The following is a 17,319-nucleotide window of genomic DNA, read 5'->3' as shown; positions in this document are numbered from 1 at the left end:
TCATAATATACAGAGAAAAGAAGCAATTTATTTTGTTCTGATGGCAAAGGAATGGTAGTAAGTAGAGCAGGTGACATTTGAAGGGTGAGTGAGATATCTTTAAAGGAGAAGAGTGAGACATTCACATTGTGATCACTTTTGCTGCTCTTTATTTGCTAAGTCATGTCTGACTTCTTTGCAACCTCATGGACTGAGCCTGCCACGCCCCTCTGTCCATGGGATATCCCAGGCAAGATACACTTGAGTGAGTTGCCATTTCCTTCTGCAGAGGATCTTCCTGACCCAGGGATCAAACTCATGTCTGCTGCTTGGCAGGTGGATTCTTTACTACTGAGACACCTGCAAAGCCCCTTGTGATCATTACCTGCATCATTAAAGGGCAAAGCTTATTCCTGAGCTAGCAAGTCACTCATACAAGTTCAACTATAGGATGTCCAGATGGGTCCAAGTCTTGTAGGGAAGCTAAGGATGGCTATGTTAAAGCTGGAGATACAGGGCATGAATGCCATATTAGTGAAAAGAAATATTGCACTATATAGAAAGAGGCAAACAATAGACGTTTTGCTCACAGGATTCTGTTCTTAAAGACATAGTGTCAATATTTGGAAAATCCTAAGAATTCAACAAATAGATTCAAAAGAACTAATTAAGATGATTTTGCAACAATATAAATAAGCAATCAAGAGGTTCTGAATTATGGCAGTGGAAGTTAAAAATGGAGGATAATTAATAGATTTAGAGTCACTTTGAAGTAAATTAATGGAACATAGTGACTGATTAGATAAGGAAAAGGAAAAGTATGAACCATATGGATTTGTAGTCCAAATGGTTGGATTACTAGTATTTTCAACCCACTGTTAATATCTAGATTGCTAGCTATGGGGTTAAGTGAATCAATGACCCATTAACTGAAAGAATTTATTGAGAAAGAGTATGAAGTTTGAGTATACACAGATGGAAGGGAAATAGACATTTATTCAACTGGAACTGAGGTACCTGGGAATATTCAAGTGGGTAAGTATTCAGTAGGCACCAAAGAGACAGGTTCAGGTGACTTCCAGGATATCCATGGTAGGTGACAACATAGGAGATAAAGAGCTGCCCTAGGCAGAGGTGAAAGGAGGAAACCATGTTTTTGTGTGTGTGCATGAGTGTGGAGGGGAAACACTTAAGGAAAAAGTATGGACTTGAGTGGTGAAACAGGAAGAGAAATAATGAAGAATGCTTTATAATCCAAATGACGAGAGATTCAGAGCAGTCTCAAAGGTTAAGAATTGAAAAGAGACATCTGAATGTCCCCTATTGACCCTTGGGAGAGCTAAGATATTTCTGTCTACCCTCTGCAATGCAAAAGCAACTTTCATTCAGTAGCAAAAGTGTAAATTAGATCATAGTGGGACGAGTGAATCAAAAGCCTCAAAATGGACAAAGTTAGTATGAAAATTTCTTCAGATGTCTGGAAGATTAGAGAGGATAAAAAAAAAAAAAAAGGCAGCGTCACAGTGAGAAGCAGCACTGAAAGATCTGTTTGATTTTTGTCTTGTGTGTTTATTTTCTGAGGGTGATGAAAACAGCCTGTAAAATATCTGTTTTCAGGCTGATAGGAAAGATCCAGTGAAGAAGAAACAACTAGAGATATAAGAGAAGAGGGAATTGTGAAGTCCTGATGAACGAGGGTGTGACAACAGAAGCTGTCATCACAGCAAGTGGGGCTAAAAGTCTCAGGACTTTATGCCCCAAAACATATGAATAACAAGATAAAGAATACTTTTTTTAGACCAAAATGTTTATTCATGGTGACTATACCTTAACAAACTGTGAAGTAGTCCAAGAGATTATATCTCATAGGTCTCTGCGTATACTTGAAAGAGAGCATTGTATTTTTAAACTTGGTTAATGCTTTCCTGTAACTTTTATACTCCTGGAAGTGTGCTTTCCCCATCACTATCTTAAGTCTAGTGAAGTATAACTGAGATGAATAAAAAGCTAAAGTAAAGCAAGTAGAAGAGTGCATTTTTCAATCCATATTTCAATATGACTTTTTCACAGCAAGGGTTTATGCTCCTGAAAGACTGATAACATATTTTATCTTTCAAAATTATTAGATCAAACATTTAGAGAATGAAAGTTGATAGTTCCTAAATGTTATACAATAGTATCTAAAATGAACGTAAATTGCATGAACCTACAAGCTTTCATCTATTAGAGGATGACCTTTGGAAATTACTTTTGCAGCAATAAAACTAAAGCTTCCTGGATGATGCATGTGCGGTGCATTAAGTGAGAAGTGTTTACCTGACACACACTGCAAAAGATAAATTGGAAGATTGGCCAAAGCAGCACTCCATATCTACTTTTTTTTTTTTTCATTTCACCTAAGTGAAAAGGAATGAAATATCTGTGTCAGAGTAATCTTTATGTGCTATAGTTGATAATGTTTTTGTGCCTTAAGGTAGAAGAAGGTAACTATAGCAGTAGTCAGAATTCCTGGATCAAAAGGGGGCCTGGTCATGAAAGACCCAACTTCTGCTGTGCTCTAAGCCAGTAGGTTGGTTTCCATGCCCCCTGATTAACCTCACTGTGATTCCAATCACCAGAACCCAGGAGAAGAAGGATGAGGCAGCCTTAAGAAGGCTCTAACATCTACAAAAATGTAATGACAGATGTATCTGGGCATTAAGTCTAAAATGAATGAAGAAAATTTATTAGCTACATAGATCTCTCTCATATCTGTACTCTGCACCTCAGACTTTGCTTTCTCTCTTCTCATTTTCTCCTTCTCAGAGGAAGAGGTGTACAATCTGCTCACCAAAGTAAACTCCTCCTGCCACGATATTGAATACATTTTTCTATCATCCCTTTAGGTCCTTGCTACGTTTACTCTCTGATGCCTTTCTTGAAACTTCAGTTTCTTTTTCTTTGGAATACAAATCCTCAGCCTACGTCAATCTCAGACCTATTTTCTAAACAAAATCAAACCACAACACCACAAATAATAGCATCTTCCCTATACTTTGTCATTCCCACAAGTGATGTCTGTTGTCTTTATCTTTTGCTATGAAAAAACCATTGTGTTTTAGAATAATAATTTATTCTTATCACTCATGGTTCTGTGAGTTGATTGAGTTCTAATGTGCAATATTCACTCAGGGTCTTTGTGTCATTTGAGTCAGGTTGGGACTATAGTCCTAATCACACACATTTCTGGTCTGGCTTCTCTCTTAAAACATACAGTCCTCATGGTTTCCTCGCAGAGAGCAGTCACAGGATAACTGCACTTCTTACATGGTGACTGGATTCCTTCAGGACAAATATTCTGAGACAGAAAGTGGGAGTGGGATCCAATTCTTAATAGAAGTTGGAGAAGACTCTTGAGAGTTCCTTGGACTGCAAGGAGATCCAACCAGTCCATTATAAAGGAGATCAGTCCCGGGTGTTCTTTGGAAGGAATGATGCTAAAGCTGAAACTCCAGTACTTTGACCACCTCATACGAAGAGTTGACTCCTTGGAAAAGACTATGATGCTGGAAGGGATTGGGGCAGGAGGAGAAGGGGACGACAGAGGATGAGATGGCTGGATGGCATCACCGACTTGATGGACGTGAGTCTGAGTGAACTCTGGGAGTTGGTGATGGACAGGGAGGCCTGGCGTGCTGCAATTCATGGGGTTGGAAAGAGTCGGACACAACTGAGTGACTGAATTGAACTGAAATAGAGCCTTTGGAGAAGGAAATGGCAACCCACTCCAGTATTCCTGCCTGGAAAATCCCACGGACAGAGGAGCCTGGCAGGCTACAGTCCATGGGGTCACAAAGAGTTGGACACAACTGAGTGACTAACATGCACACACACACACACACACACAAATAGAAGCTTAGAGATTTTAAGTTTCTTCTCCACGATCACAAAGCTTTCTGCTTAGGAGCCTGGCTAGGAATTTAAGATCTCTCTATTCTCTCTCTTACTTATTCTTTAAAACATGCTTTTGTTTTACCTGAACTGTTCTCTTTGTGACCACCATTGATTTGCTGTTTATCAAGACCAATAGCTTTTTTTTTAAGTTAATTTATTTATTTCAATTGGAGGCTAATTAGTTTACAATACTGTGGTGGTTCTTGCCATACATTGATGTAAATCAGCCATGCGTGTAAGTGTGTCCCCATCCCAAACCCCCCTCCCACCTCCCTCCCCATCCCATCCCTCTGGTTTGTCCCAGTGCACCAGCTTTGACTACCCCATTTCATGCATTGAACTTGGGCTGGTCATCTATTTCACATATGGTAATAAACATGTTTCAGTGTCATTCTCTCAAATCTTCCCACCCTCACCTTCTCCCACAGAGTCCAAAAGTCTGATCTTTATATCTGTATCTCTTTTGCTGTCTTACATATAGGGTCATTACCATGTTTCTAAATTCCTTATATATGCATTAATATACTGTATTGGTGTTTTTCTTTCTGACTTACTTCACTCTGTATAATAGGCTCCTGTTTCATCCACCTCATTAGAACTGATTCAAATGGATTCCTTTTAATAACTGAGTAATATTCCATTGTGTATATGCACCACCGCTTTCTTATCCATTCATCTACCCATGGACATCTATATTGCTTCCATGTCCTAGCTATTGTAAACAGTGCTGTGATGAACATTGGGATACACATGTCTTTCAATTCTGGTTTCCTTGGAGTGTATGCCTAGCATTGGGATTGCTGGGTTGTATGGCAGTTCTATTTAGTTTTTTAAGGAATCTCCACATTGTTCTCCACAGTGGCCATACTGGTTTGCATTCCCACCAACAGTGTAAGAGGGTTCCCTTTTTTCTACAATCTCTCCAGCATTTATTGTTTGTAGACTTTTTGATAGCAACTATTCTGACTGGAGTGAGATGGTACCTCATTGTGGTTTTGATTTGCATTTCTCTGATAATGAGTGATATTGAGCATCTTTTCATGATCTTTTCATGTGTTTGTTAGCCATCTGTATGTCTTCTCTGGAGAAATATCTGTTTAGTTCTTTGGCCCATTTTTTGATTGGGTCGTTTATTTTTCTGGAATTGAGCTGCATGAGCTGCTTGTATATTTTTGAGATTAATTCTTTGTCAGTTGCTTCATTTGCTATTATTTTCTCCCAATCTGAAGTCTGTCTTTTCACCTTGCTTATAGTATCCTTCATTGTGCAAAAGCTTTTAAGTTTAATTAGGTCCCATTTGTTTATTTTTGCTTTTATTTTCATTACTCTGCAAGGTGGGTCATAGAGGATCTTGCTGTGATTTATGTCAGACAGTGTTTTGCCTATGTTTTCCTTTAGGATGTGTATGGTATTAGAAAGTGTTCTAGTTTCATTCTTTTACAGGTGGTTGACCAGTTTTCCCAGCATCACTTGTTAAAGACATTGTCTTTCCTCCATTGTATATTCTTGCCTCCTTTGGCAAAGATAAGGTGTCCACAGGTGCATGGATTTATCTCCGGGCTTTCTATTTTGTTTCACTGATCTATATTTTTGTCTTTATGCCAGTACCATACTGACTTGATGACTGTAGTTTTGTAGTAGTAGTCTGAAGTCAGGCGAGTTGATTCCTCCAGCTCCACTCTTCTTTCTCAAGATTGCTTTGGCTATTTGAGATTTTTTGTATTTAAGCAAATCATGAAATTATTTGTTCTAGTTCAGTGAAAAATACTTGATAGCTTGACAGGGATTGCATTGAATCTGTAGATTGCTTTGGGTAGTACACTCAATTTCATTATGTTGATTTCTTCAATCCATGAACATGGTATATTTCTCCATCTATTTGTGTCATCTTTGATTTCTTTCATCAGTGTTTTATAGTTTTCTATATATAGGTCTTTTGTTTCTTTAGGTATATTTATTTCTAAGTATTTTCTTCTTTTCATCACAATGGTGAGTGGGATTGTTTCCTTAACTTCCCTTTCTGCTTTCTCATAGTATATAGGAATGCAAAGGATTCTTGTATACTAGTTTTATATCCTGCAAATTTACTATATTCATTGGTTAGCTCTAGTAATTTTCTGGTGGTGTCTTTAGGGTTTTCTATGTAGAGGATCATGTCATCTGCAAACAGTGAGAGTTTTACTTCTTCTTTTCCAATCTGGATTCCTTTTCTTTCTTTTTCTTCTTTGATTGCTGTGGCTAAAACTTCCAAAACTATGTTGAATAGTACTGGTGAGAGTGGACACCCTTGCCTTGTTCCTGACTTTAGGGGGAATGCTTTCAATTTTTTGCCACTGAGTATAATTTTTGCTGCGTGTTTAACATATACGGCTTTTATTATGTTCCTTCTATGAGGTATGTTCCTTCTATGCCTGCTTTCTGGAGAAGTTTTTTTTCTTTTTTTTTTTTAATCATAAATCAGTGTTGAATTTTGCCAAAGGTTTTCTCTGCATCTATTGAGATAATCATATGGTTTTTATCTTTCAATTTGTTAATATGGTGTATCACATTGATTGATTTGCAAGTATTGAAGAATCCTTGCATCCTTGTGATAAAGTCCACTTGGTCATGATGTATGATCTTTTTAATATGTTGTTGGATTCTGTTTGCTAGAATTTTCTTGAGGATTTTTGTGTCTATGTTCATCAGTGATACTGGCCTGTAGTTTGTTGTTGTTGTTGTTTTGTGTTTGTGGCATCTTTGGTTTCAGTATCAGGGTGATGGTGGGCTCATAGAATGAGTTTGGGAGTTTACCTTCCTCTGCAATTTTATGGAAGAACTTGAGTAGGTTAAGTTTTTAGCTTTTCTCTAAATTTTTGGTAGAATTCACCTGTGAAGCCAACCAGTCCTGGGCTTTTGTTTGTTGGAAGATTTTTTATTACAGTTTCAATTTCCATGCTTGTGATGAAGACCAATAGCTTTTTATCAGCCATTCTTTGGTGTAGCTGTGGCTTTTGATCCTGGCAACCCATCTATCTTCTTGGGATGCTTTTCACTTAGTTTCAGTGATAGTATTTGATTTTCAGTCTTCTTTTATATACATGATGATCATTTTTCTTAATCTCATAAAGTTCACAGTTTTAGCAACCATTTCTCTACCCACTTGATTTCTAATATTTTATATTTAGCATTCATTTTTCTCCTAAACTCAAGTTCCATTGTTTCAAACATTTTGTTGCTCATTTCTACACAAGTGTTCTTCCTTCATTTAAATCTAACATGTCTCTGAAATATTCTTTTCATTCTAAAAGTGCCTATTAACCTTTTTCTCATATGCCTCATTTCTGACAAAGGGCACTATCACACTCTGGGTCAATAGGCTCAAAACGTTGGGTTTTGGGGCAAATACTTATTTTTTGCCTGTCTTATACCTTCTCCTTTTGGAAAGCCCTTCTTTCCTGTCTCTCAGTCCAAGGTCTTCAAAAGAGGTTGATCCAATCTCTAGTTCTTGGGGTGGACCTCTAACCTCAACTGAGTGATTCAGAACCATTTTCTACTTTTTGACTGAAATATATGTTAAGATACTCCTTTTTGTTGGAGATTTTCTGGCCTTTAGGATGATGTAATTCTGGAGGCCAGGCACCATCTTCATCACCACATATATGGACTCTACCTGAAGATGAAGCCAATAAGAGAAAGTGAATTTAAGAAACAGTAAAAGACAGAATGTCTTGACTCAAATATGTGAACCAATGAATCCTCATTTTTGTTTAAGCAAGTTTGAATTGGCTTCCTGTCACTTGCAATGTACAGAGTCCTGCACTGATGCCACTGTGATTATATTTGACTCTTGTTCTCTTATCCAATTTCTATTAATTCTATCCCTATACAATTCTCTTCTGTGTATTATCACAGCTAGCACTCTAGCTCAAAACTTCATCATCTTTCATCTAAAGTAAAGCAATAGCCACCCACTTCCCACAGAACTTCACTGTTTCAATCAATCTTATTCACTACTGCCAGAATGATCTTTTAAAGTTGGGAGTATCTTATGTTGTCAGGCTTCTTAGCTTGTCATTCAAGGCCATTCACAGTCTGTCTATATTTCTCTGTAGAGACTTATCTACCAATTCACTATATTTAGTAGTAGAATTCAGTGCTTAAAAGCACAGATTCTAGAGCCAGATTCTTGAGCTTAAATCTTTTATCTGTCATTTCTCAGCTATGTAAACTGATCAAGTTTCTTATCTTTTCTGTGCATCAGTTTCTCCATCTATAAAATGGAGTTAATAGGACCACTCCATGATGTTGCTATGAAGAATAAAGTAATTAAAAGTACTAAAGTACTTTGGACATACTTGACATATAAAAATTGTTATCTATTACTTTTAATATTGCTATCATGATTTAGTTTTCATTATAAGACAGTAAAATACTCAAAGAGGAGTATTATATTTTCCCTTTTCTTTCTCTTTTTAGTAGCCCTTGTACCTAACACATTCTGATTCATAGGAGGCCCCAATTAGAAGTGAATGGATAAATGAATGGAAAGGAAGTTAGGAAAGAAGGAAGAAAATTTCTGCTCTCTCTAAACAAAACTCCCCAAGAACATCTGCATCCATCCTTCTACTTTTGTGCCTTTATGCACACTGTATCCTTGGCCTAAGATATTATTTTCATCCAGGATTATATACGGAATCCTGTTCATTCATGAGTGCTTATTCAAACACTCCCTTCTTGACTAATTGTCTTACATCCCTCTATACAGATATAAATGGAATTACCCCCAAAATCATTCTGATTTATCTATACCTCTCTAATGGCACATATTTTCCCCTACTTTGCATTAGAGTTATTTATGTATATACATTACACATTCTTTTTAAAGATTAATGATTATAGGAAATACAAGAAAGATTATTTTTTGCAGTATTTAATAACACCTAACATAGGGTCTTGGGTGGTTAAGACATTCAATATTTATTTGTGTGTTACTATATATGACTATAATACATATGCAGACAAGTGATTTATTGCTAGTAAGAATAAATAAGGATATGTCAATACTGAAGTTCTAATGGGACTAGGAGAAAGAAATGTTGCAATATTAGTGAAACAAATAGGCTGAAAGCTTTAGAATCAACCAATACAGATCAGACCAACACGGACCAGCACCTGCAAAATTGGCTTTATCTGTTTACCGTGAAGATAAGACATAGCAGGCTTACTACAAACATAAGAAAATCAAACTTCAGAAGGTCATGTACACAATGCTATACTTAAAATGGATGACCAACAAAGATCTATTGTACAGTGTATGCGCACACACTCACACACACAAAAAAACACTAGCATACAACTCTAAAAAAAATGACTAATGGCATAATCAAAACATAGCTGATATATGAGAGGTAATAATTTGGACAGTAATTGATGAAATGGGCAAAATTAAATAACACAGGGGACTTGATCATCTGGAAACAAAGAGTAAGAATCACCTAGGAATACACTAAAGTTTCACATCTCAGGTTCTCAATCATGGGCTTTTTTAAGTCCATCAATCATACAACTCTTGTTGTGAAGCCCTAACTCATTAGGTGCAAAATATACCAGCTAAATCTAAAGAACTAAGATGATAAATAAGTCAAGCTCAGAGAAACAGAGAGTAGAATGGTTGGTTTTTAGCACCTGGTGGATGAGGGGACTAGGAGACTGATAAAAGAGTAGAAATTTTCATTTATAAGATAAGAACTGAGGCTGTAATATAACTATGGTTGATAACACTGAATTGTATAATTCAAAAAAAAATAAAAGAAGATAAGTATGTGAGGTGGTGTATATGTTTTTTCAATAGTGGGGATCCTTCTGTGCTGTATACATATATGAAATCATTGCATTGTACACTTTAAGTATTTTACAATTCAATTTCAATATAGCTAAACTAAGTTAAAATAGGAATAACAACAGAGTTTAGAAAACAAATTTAAACCCACAGATTAAATCTGTCTTTCTTTGAGAAAAGAAAGATGACCAAAACTGGAATGATTATACTTTCATTTGCTTAATTTTTAGGGTGTTAAAGCATTAAGAGACTCTCATAGAATTGTTAAGGCATTTAGTTGCTTAAGTTTATAATTAAAGTTGAAATGTTTGATGAAATCTCAGTAGATATATGCATATTTTATTATTATATTAGTAGCATATTAATAATTAGAAAATGCTAAATAAAAAAATGGAAAATTAGACAAAGTATAAATGGTAGTATTCCTAATCTTTGCACTAAGGATTCTTTAATATTAATGACTATCACAAACTGAAGTATGAATTATCCACTAATGAATCATAGCTTAAATGTTTGCTGTTAATCTGCGTTACCCCTATAGTAAAACATGAAGAAAATACATCGTAACTAATCAGTCTCTCTATAAGGAAAGCTTTCCTGGAAATAAGGAAGGAACTGATAATTCTTTCTTAGGATGCTACATTTAAGTTGTATAATCACTGAAAGGAAAACCCTTAAGTAAAACTGATAATGAAAGAATTCACAGAAAGGCTCCAAGACATACTCTACTACGATTGTATAGTTTGCTAGGCCATCCTAATCACCTCATTTTAATTTATTTTTCTTTAAAGACCCTATCCGATACTGGATGCTTGGGGCTAGTGCACTGGGATGACCCAGAGGGATGGTATGGGGAGGGAGGAGGGAGGCGGGCTCAGGATGGGGAACACATGTATACCTGTGGCGGATTCATTTTGATATTTGGCAAAACTAACACAATTATGTAAAGTTTAAAAATAAAATAAAATTAAAAAAAAAAATAAAGACCCTATCTCTAAATGCAGTCATATTCTGAGGCACTGTAGTTTAGGACCTCAGTATACTAATCTTGTAAGGAGACAATTCAATCCCATAACAATAACAAAATGGTTTTATTTTATTCTATTGGTAACAAATTGCTTTTCTTATAATGCTCCTAAATATAGACTGGTTGGAAAGACAAATTCATACATTATTTTTAAAAAGTCTAATAAGTACATGTATTTACAATAGTCATGTAAAGATGGAAATGCAAAATCATATATATTCAGATGAGCCTAACTCAAGACAGACTCTGAAGTTTACATCCTACACTGTACTACAAATAACCCCCAAGATTTTTCCATATGCATGTGTACCCAGTTGCTTCAGTCATGTCCAACTCTTTGTGACGCAATGGACTGTAGCCTGCCAGGCTCCTCTGTTCATGGGATTCTCCAGGCAAGAATACTGGAGTGAGTTGCCATGCCCTCCTCCAGGAGATCTTCCCGACACAGGGATCGAACCGTGGATCCTGCATTGCAGGTGAATTCTTTACCGATGAGCTCCAAGGAGGCCCACAAATATTAATTTCAATAATCTTTTTTTTCTCATTTACAAAGCTTTCTTGGACAGAGGATTAAGATTCACATGGCTTGTCATTTGCCACCCTATCAAGACTTCCTCAGTTTGCAATCATACATTATTCTTAGTGTACAAATTGGCCCTGCTTCTCTGGAAGGATTTGGCCACTTGTATCAAAATTAAGTTGTTTCAGAAATCCTACTCCTGGGAATCTGTCCTATTGATATACTGCCCTTGAATAAGATGAAACTACAGAAACCTTTCTTATAGCATTGTTTGTAATAGCAAAAGATCAATATCACTTAAGAGTCCACTCACAAAAGGCAAATTAAATAAACACATAATAATCACACATGAGAATATTTTACAGCTGAAAAAAGAATGAAGAATTCATTTTGCATCAATGAAGTTGCCTAAGACAAGATAAGATGTAGAGGAGTTTGCTTGAAAGTTTGTATATATTTCTGTGTGTGTATAATTATTTGTAGTTGATTAAAATTTTCTGAAAATACACAAAAAATACTGATAAATGGTTTATCTGTATAAAAAGTATGAGGGGAAGAAATAGGAGCAAAATTTTTCATCAAAATCTTTTACACTGTTTGATTTTGAATCATGCAAACATATTACTTCTTGAAGAAAGGAGCAATTTAAAAAATAGATGCTTCATTTGCTATTAGAGCAGATGAAAAATTATAAATTTCAGGTAAGATGTAAATATATTTCATTTTCCCTCAGAGAATCCTATTTTATATTTTGGATCCTTGTGCCTCTTACAGTTTAACATTTGTCTTAGAAGACACAAACTAGTTTGGACAGTAAATTATACAGTAATCTTATTTTTTGAGCATCTTACCATGTGCCCAGCACAGTGTTGAGGCAGTAAGCCCCTTTTGATTAGTTGATTTTCATTTTATTGTGGTAAAATTCACATAAAACTCACCATTCAAACCAACTTAAAATGTACAATTCTGTAGCATTTAATACATTTACAGTGTTTTGTAAATATCATCACCATTTAGTTCCAAAACATTTTAATCTCCTCAATAATTTTTTGTTTAATGTAGGAACTCTTTTGCTATATCATATATTTAGATAGAGAAAAAGAGAAATATCAGGGATATGTGTGAAATTTATAACAGAGGGACTAAAAATGTCTTGATATAAACAGATAAAACAGGTAAAGGATAGTACAGTGTTGGCTATTTCACTGAATTTCATTACAAATCTTAAGTCTATGTCTACTGCTGCTGCTGCTAAGTCGCTTCAGTCGTGTCTGACTCTGTGCAACCCCATAGACAGCAGCCCACCAGGCTCCCCCTTCCCTGGGAGTCTCCAGGCAAGAACACTGGAGTGGGTTGCCATTTCCTTCTCCAATGTGTGAAAGTGAAAAGTGAAGTCGCTTAGTCGTGTCCGACTCTTAGTGACCCCATGGACTGCAGCCTACCAGGCTCCTCCATCCATGGGATTTTCTAGGCAAGAGTACTGGAGCGGGGTGCCATTGCCTTCTCCGAAGTCTATGTCAGTGACTGGGAAAATCACTTAAGAAATAAAACTCAAGCTTTCATAAGGGAAATTGCTAAGTCTTCTCTAAACAGAATATTATAAAATTCCACAAATAGTAGTTTTCATTAATAATTTTCAGATTCAACGGGGAAAAGGAAAGGAAATAAAAACTCTTGAGGGCCTACCATGTTCCAACCATCCTTGGCAGGTTTACCGCATATGTTGTCTAATAATTCTCACAATAAATATATAATACAGATATTATAAAACAATTTTATAGATGAGGAAATAGATTTTCATGAGACTAAGTGGTTTGTCAAAGGTGACACAATCAATATGATGGAGCTGAGAGTCAAACCTGATCCTCTAATGGTAAGTTAAAAGCTCTTTTCAGTTTACCAGACATGAAATATAATAGCAATCAGATTCAGGTTATTCTCAGATGAAAAAGTCATGCATATATACTGCATCCTACTCCAAAGCCATAAGGAGGAGCTTATACAATGGATTTGGCAATTTCCTATGAAGGAAAATATTATAAAACTATAATCAGGAAAGTCATGTTAAACAGTCCTCCACTACTTTATAAAGTGTTTGGTTAGGGATTGGCGCTAACATTTCCTTTATGTAATAATCATGGCATAGAAAAAAAATTGCAAAAACTTACATATATATATATATATATTTCTTTATTCCTAAAGGAAGGAAAATGTTTCTTATATGTTGTACAGAAATATTTTCATTTATCATATAAGCCATTGTAAATTTAGTATCTTCACTATAAAAAGAGTAAAAATTATTTTTATAATTCTTAATATGTGTTCTTATATAATTGAGGAAAACTTCATAATTACCATTATATAAATTCAAATATATATTTAGATAGATTTTAATCCATCTACATTCAGTGGAAAGAAATGTATTTGAAAAACTAATGAACAAGTAATCAAGATAAATTCATTAGAAGGTAATTCAGTATGTTTTAGGAAGATATTCTCCAACTTTTTGCTATTTCTTAGAAAATCACCGCCAATAATTCTAAGGATATTAAGAAAACACTTGTATTTAAATTATAAGTTGCAATTTAATTATAATTACAATTATAATTTGTAATCTGTATACAGGTCAGGAAGCAACTGTTAGAACTGGACATGAAACAACAGACTGGTTCCAAATAGGAAAAGGAGTATGTAAAGGCTATATATTGTCACCCTATTTATTTAACTTATATGCACAGTATATCATGAGAAAACTGGGCTGGAAGAAGCATAAGTTGGAATCAAGATTGCCGAGAGAAATATCAAGAACCTCAGATATGCAGATGACACCACCCTTATGGCAGAAAATGAAGAATAACTAAAGAGCCTCTTGAGGAAAGTGAAAGAGGAGAGTGAAAAAGTTGGCTTAAAGCTCAACATTCAGAAAACTAAGATCATGGCATCCAGTCCCATCACTTCATAGCAAATAGATATGGAAACAGTGGAAACAATGGCTGACTTTATTTTTCTGGGTTCCAAAATCACTGCAGATGGTGACTGCAGCCATGAAATTAAAAGACACTTACTCCTTGGAAGGAAAGTTATGACCAACCTAGATAGCATATTGAAAAGCAGAGACATTACTTTGCCAATAAAGGTCTGTCTAGTCAAGGCTATGGTTTTTCCAATGGTCATGTATGGATATGAGAGTTGGACTGTGAAGAAAGCTGAGCACCGAAGAATTGATGCTTTTGAACTATGCTGTTGGAGAAGACTCTTGAGAGTCCCTGAACTGCAAGGAGGTCCAATCTGTCCATCCTAAAGGAGATCAGTCCTTGTTGTTCATTGGAAGGACTGATGTTGAAGCTGAAACTCCAATACTTTGGCCACCTGATGCAAGGAGCTGATTCATTTGAAAAGACCCTGATGCTGGGAAAGATTGAGGGCAGGAGGAGAAGGGGACGACAGAGGATGAGATGGTTGGATAACATCACCGACTCAATGGACATGGGTTTGGGTGTACTCCGGGAGTTGGTAATGGACAGGGAGGTCTGGTGTGCTGCGGTTCAACTGAGTGACTGAACTGAACTGAACAATTGCAATTAGATCATTTCCTTCCATATAATCAATCAAGATATACTCCATTATTAAATATTATATATTATAAAATAATGTTTTAAAGAGTACCTCAAATGAAAACCTGCTATATACAACAAAATCACACATAAATGTTATAGGCTAAGACAGTTTAAATGGAAAATCATGTCATGTTTTAATATAATAAAATAGATTGCTTAGTACAACTGAGATAAGAATTTATTTAGTGAAAAGGTAAATTTCCAGTCTAAAGTAGAATCAAGTAAAAGAGAAATTACTGAGAAAAGTAAAAGAGATAAGATATTGTATTTCTTAACTACTATGTTATTTGGAAATTCTAAATCCTATTTTCATTGGGATAATGAAAATCTGATGTTCAGAATCCCAGTTTAAGAACTAAAATTTTTGCAACTAGTGCTATTCTAAACTAGTTATTAAAAACTGTCTTTAAAATTATGCATATTCATCTATTTCAGGAGAGAAATATCATTTATAAAATGTTTGAACATGATTTCTACAGTATAAACTTTCTGCTATTCCAATTAATAGCAAATAAAGGAAGCTCATCATTGTCTATTCACAAGATCCACAGAATATTAAAATAAGTGAAAGAGAATTTATTGAAGTCAAAGCATCTTAAGTTTCTTCAAGACTATACTGTGTGTTTTGTTTTGTTTTGCTTGTTCCTTTTGATTTCTATTCCTGAGGATCTGGGTGAACCTCAGTATAATAAAGTTAAAACACACACACACACACACACACCCCCCTCAAAGAAAAAACCCATAAATAAGTAAGCTTGCATTTATACTTGAAAGTCAACCCATCAATTTTGTCACATTGTTAGAATTCATAAAAACTGTTTTTTTTTCCTCCTATATTGTTTTATTTTTTTATTGAAGGATAATTGCTTTACAGAATTTTGTTGTTTTCTGTCAACCTGAATCAGTCATAGGTATACATATATTTCCTCTCTTTTGAACTTCCCTCCCAGTTCCCTCCCCATCCTACCCCTTTAGGTTTATACAGAACCCCTGTTTGACTTTCTTAGCCACATAGCAAATTCCCATTGTCTATCTATTTTACATATGGTAATGTAAGTTTCCATGTCACTCTTTCCATACATCGCACCCTCTTCTCCCCTCTCCCCATGGCCACAAGTCTATTCTCTATGTCTTTTTCTCCACTGCTGCCCTGGAAGTAAATTCTTCAGTATCATTTTTCTAGAGTCCATATACATGAGTTAGAATACAATATTTATCTTTCTCTTTCTGACTCACTTCAGTCTGTATAATAGATTCTAGGTTCATCCACCTCATTAGAACTGACTCAAAGGCGTTCCTTTTATGGCTGAGTAATACAACTTCTTTATCCTTTCATCTGTCAGTGGACATCTAGGTTGCTTCCATGTTCTAGCTATTGTAAATAGTGCTGCAATGAATAATGGGATACATGTGTCTTTTTCAATTTTCCTCAGGTTATATGCCTATGAGTGGGATTTCTGGGTCATATGCTAGTTTTATTCATAGTTTTTTAAGGAATCTCCATACCATCTTCCATAGTGGCTGTATCAGTTTACATTCCCACCAACAGCACAAGAGCATTCCCTTTTCTCCACACTCTCTCCAGCATTTATTGTTTGTAGACTTTTTGATGATGGCCATTCTGACAGTGTGAGGTAGTATCTCATTGTCATTTTGATTTGCATTTCTCTAATAATAAGTGATGTTGAGCAGCTTTTCAAGTGTTTGTTAGCCATCTGTAGGTCTTCTTTGGAGAAATGTCTGTTTCGGTCTTTTTCCCACTTTTTGATTGGGTTACTTGTTTTTCTGGTATTGAGTTGTATGAACTGCTTGTATATTTTGGAAATTAATCCTTTGTCAGTTGTTTCACTTGCTATTATTTTCTCCCTTTCTGAAGGCTGCCTTTTCACCTTGTTTATAGTTTCCTTTGCTGTGCAGAAGCTTTTAAGTTTAATCAGGTCCCATTTGTTTACTTTTGTTTTTATTTCCATTACTCTAGGAGATGGGTCATAGAGGATCTTGCTTTGATTTATGTCACTGAATGTTCTGCCTATGTTTTCCTCTAAGAGTTTTATAGTTTCTGGTCTTACAGTTAGGTCTTCAATCCATTTTGAGTTTATCTTTGTGTATGGTGTTAGGAAGTGTTCTAATTTCATTCTTTTATATGTAGCTGTCCAGTTTTCCCAGCACCATCTATTGAAGAGGCTGTGTTTGCCCCATTGTATATTCTCGCCTCCTTTGTCAAATATAAGGTACCCATAGGTGCATGGGTTTATTTCCGGGCTTTCTAACTTTTTCCATTGGTCTATATTTCTGTTTTTGTGCCAATACCATAGTGTCTTGAGGACTGTAGCTTTGTAGTATAATCTGAAGTCAGGAAGGTTGATTCCTCCAGCTCCATTCTTCTTTCTCAAGACTGCTTTGGCTATTTAGGGTCTTTTAT

The 17,319-nt window shown here is 35.6% G+C and overlaps 1 protein-coding gene across 8 annotated transcripts in view; it reads right to left on the bottom strand.

The window, feature by feature from the left end:
- Window positions 1–17,319, bottom strand: part of NAALADL2 (N-acetylated alpha-linked acidic dipeptidase like 2) — a 1,274,580-nt gene that overhangs the window by 357,800 nt on the left and 899,461 nt on the right. The window lies entirely within an intron of this gene.

This window comes from Bos grunniens, chromosome 1, assembly GCF_055505025.1.
Source record: "Bos grunniens cultivar Pamir isolate PY7600 chromosome 1, Bosgru_T2T1.0, whole genome shotgun sequence".
Classification (NCBI taxonomy): Eukaryota; Metazoa; Chordata; class Mammalia; order Artiodactyla; family Bovidae; genus Bos; species Bos grunniens.
This window is presented reverse-complemented; position numbering and strand designations above follow the sequence as displayed.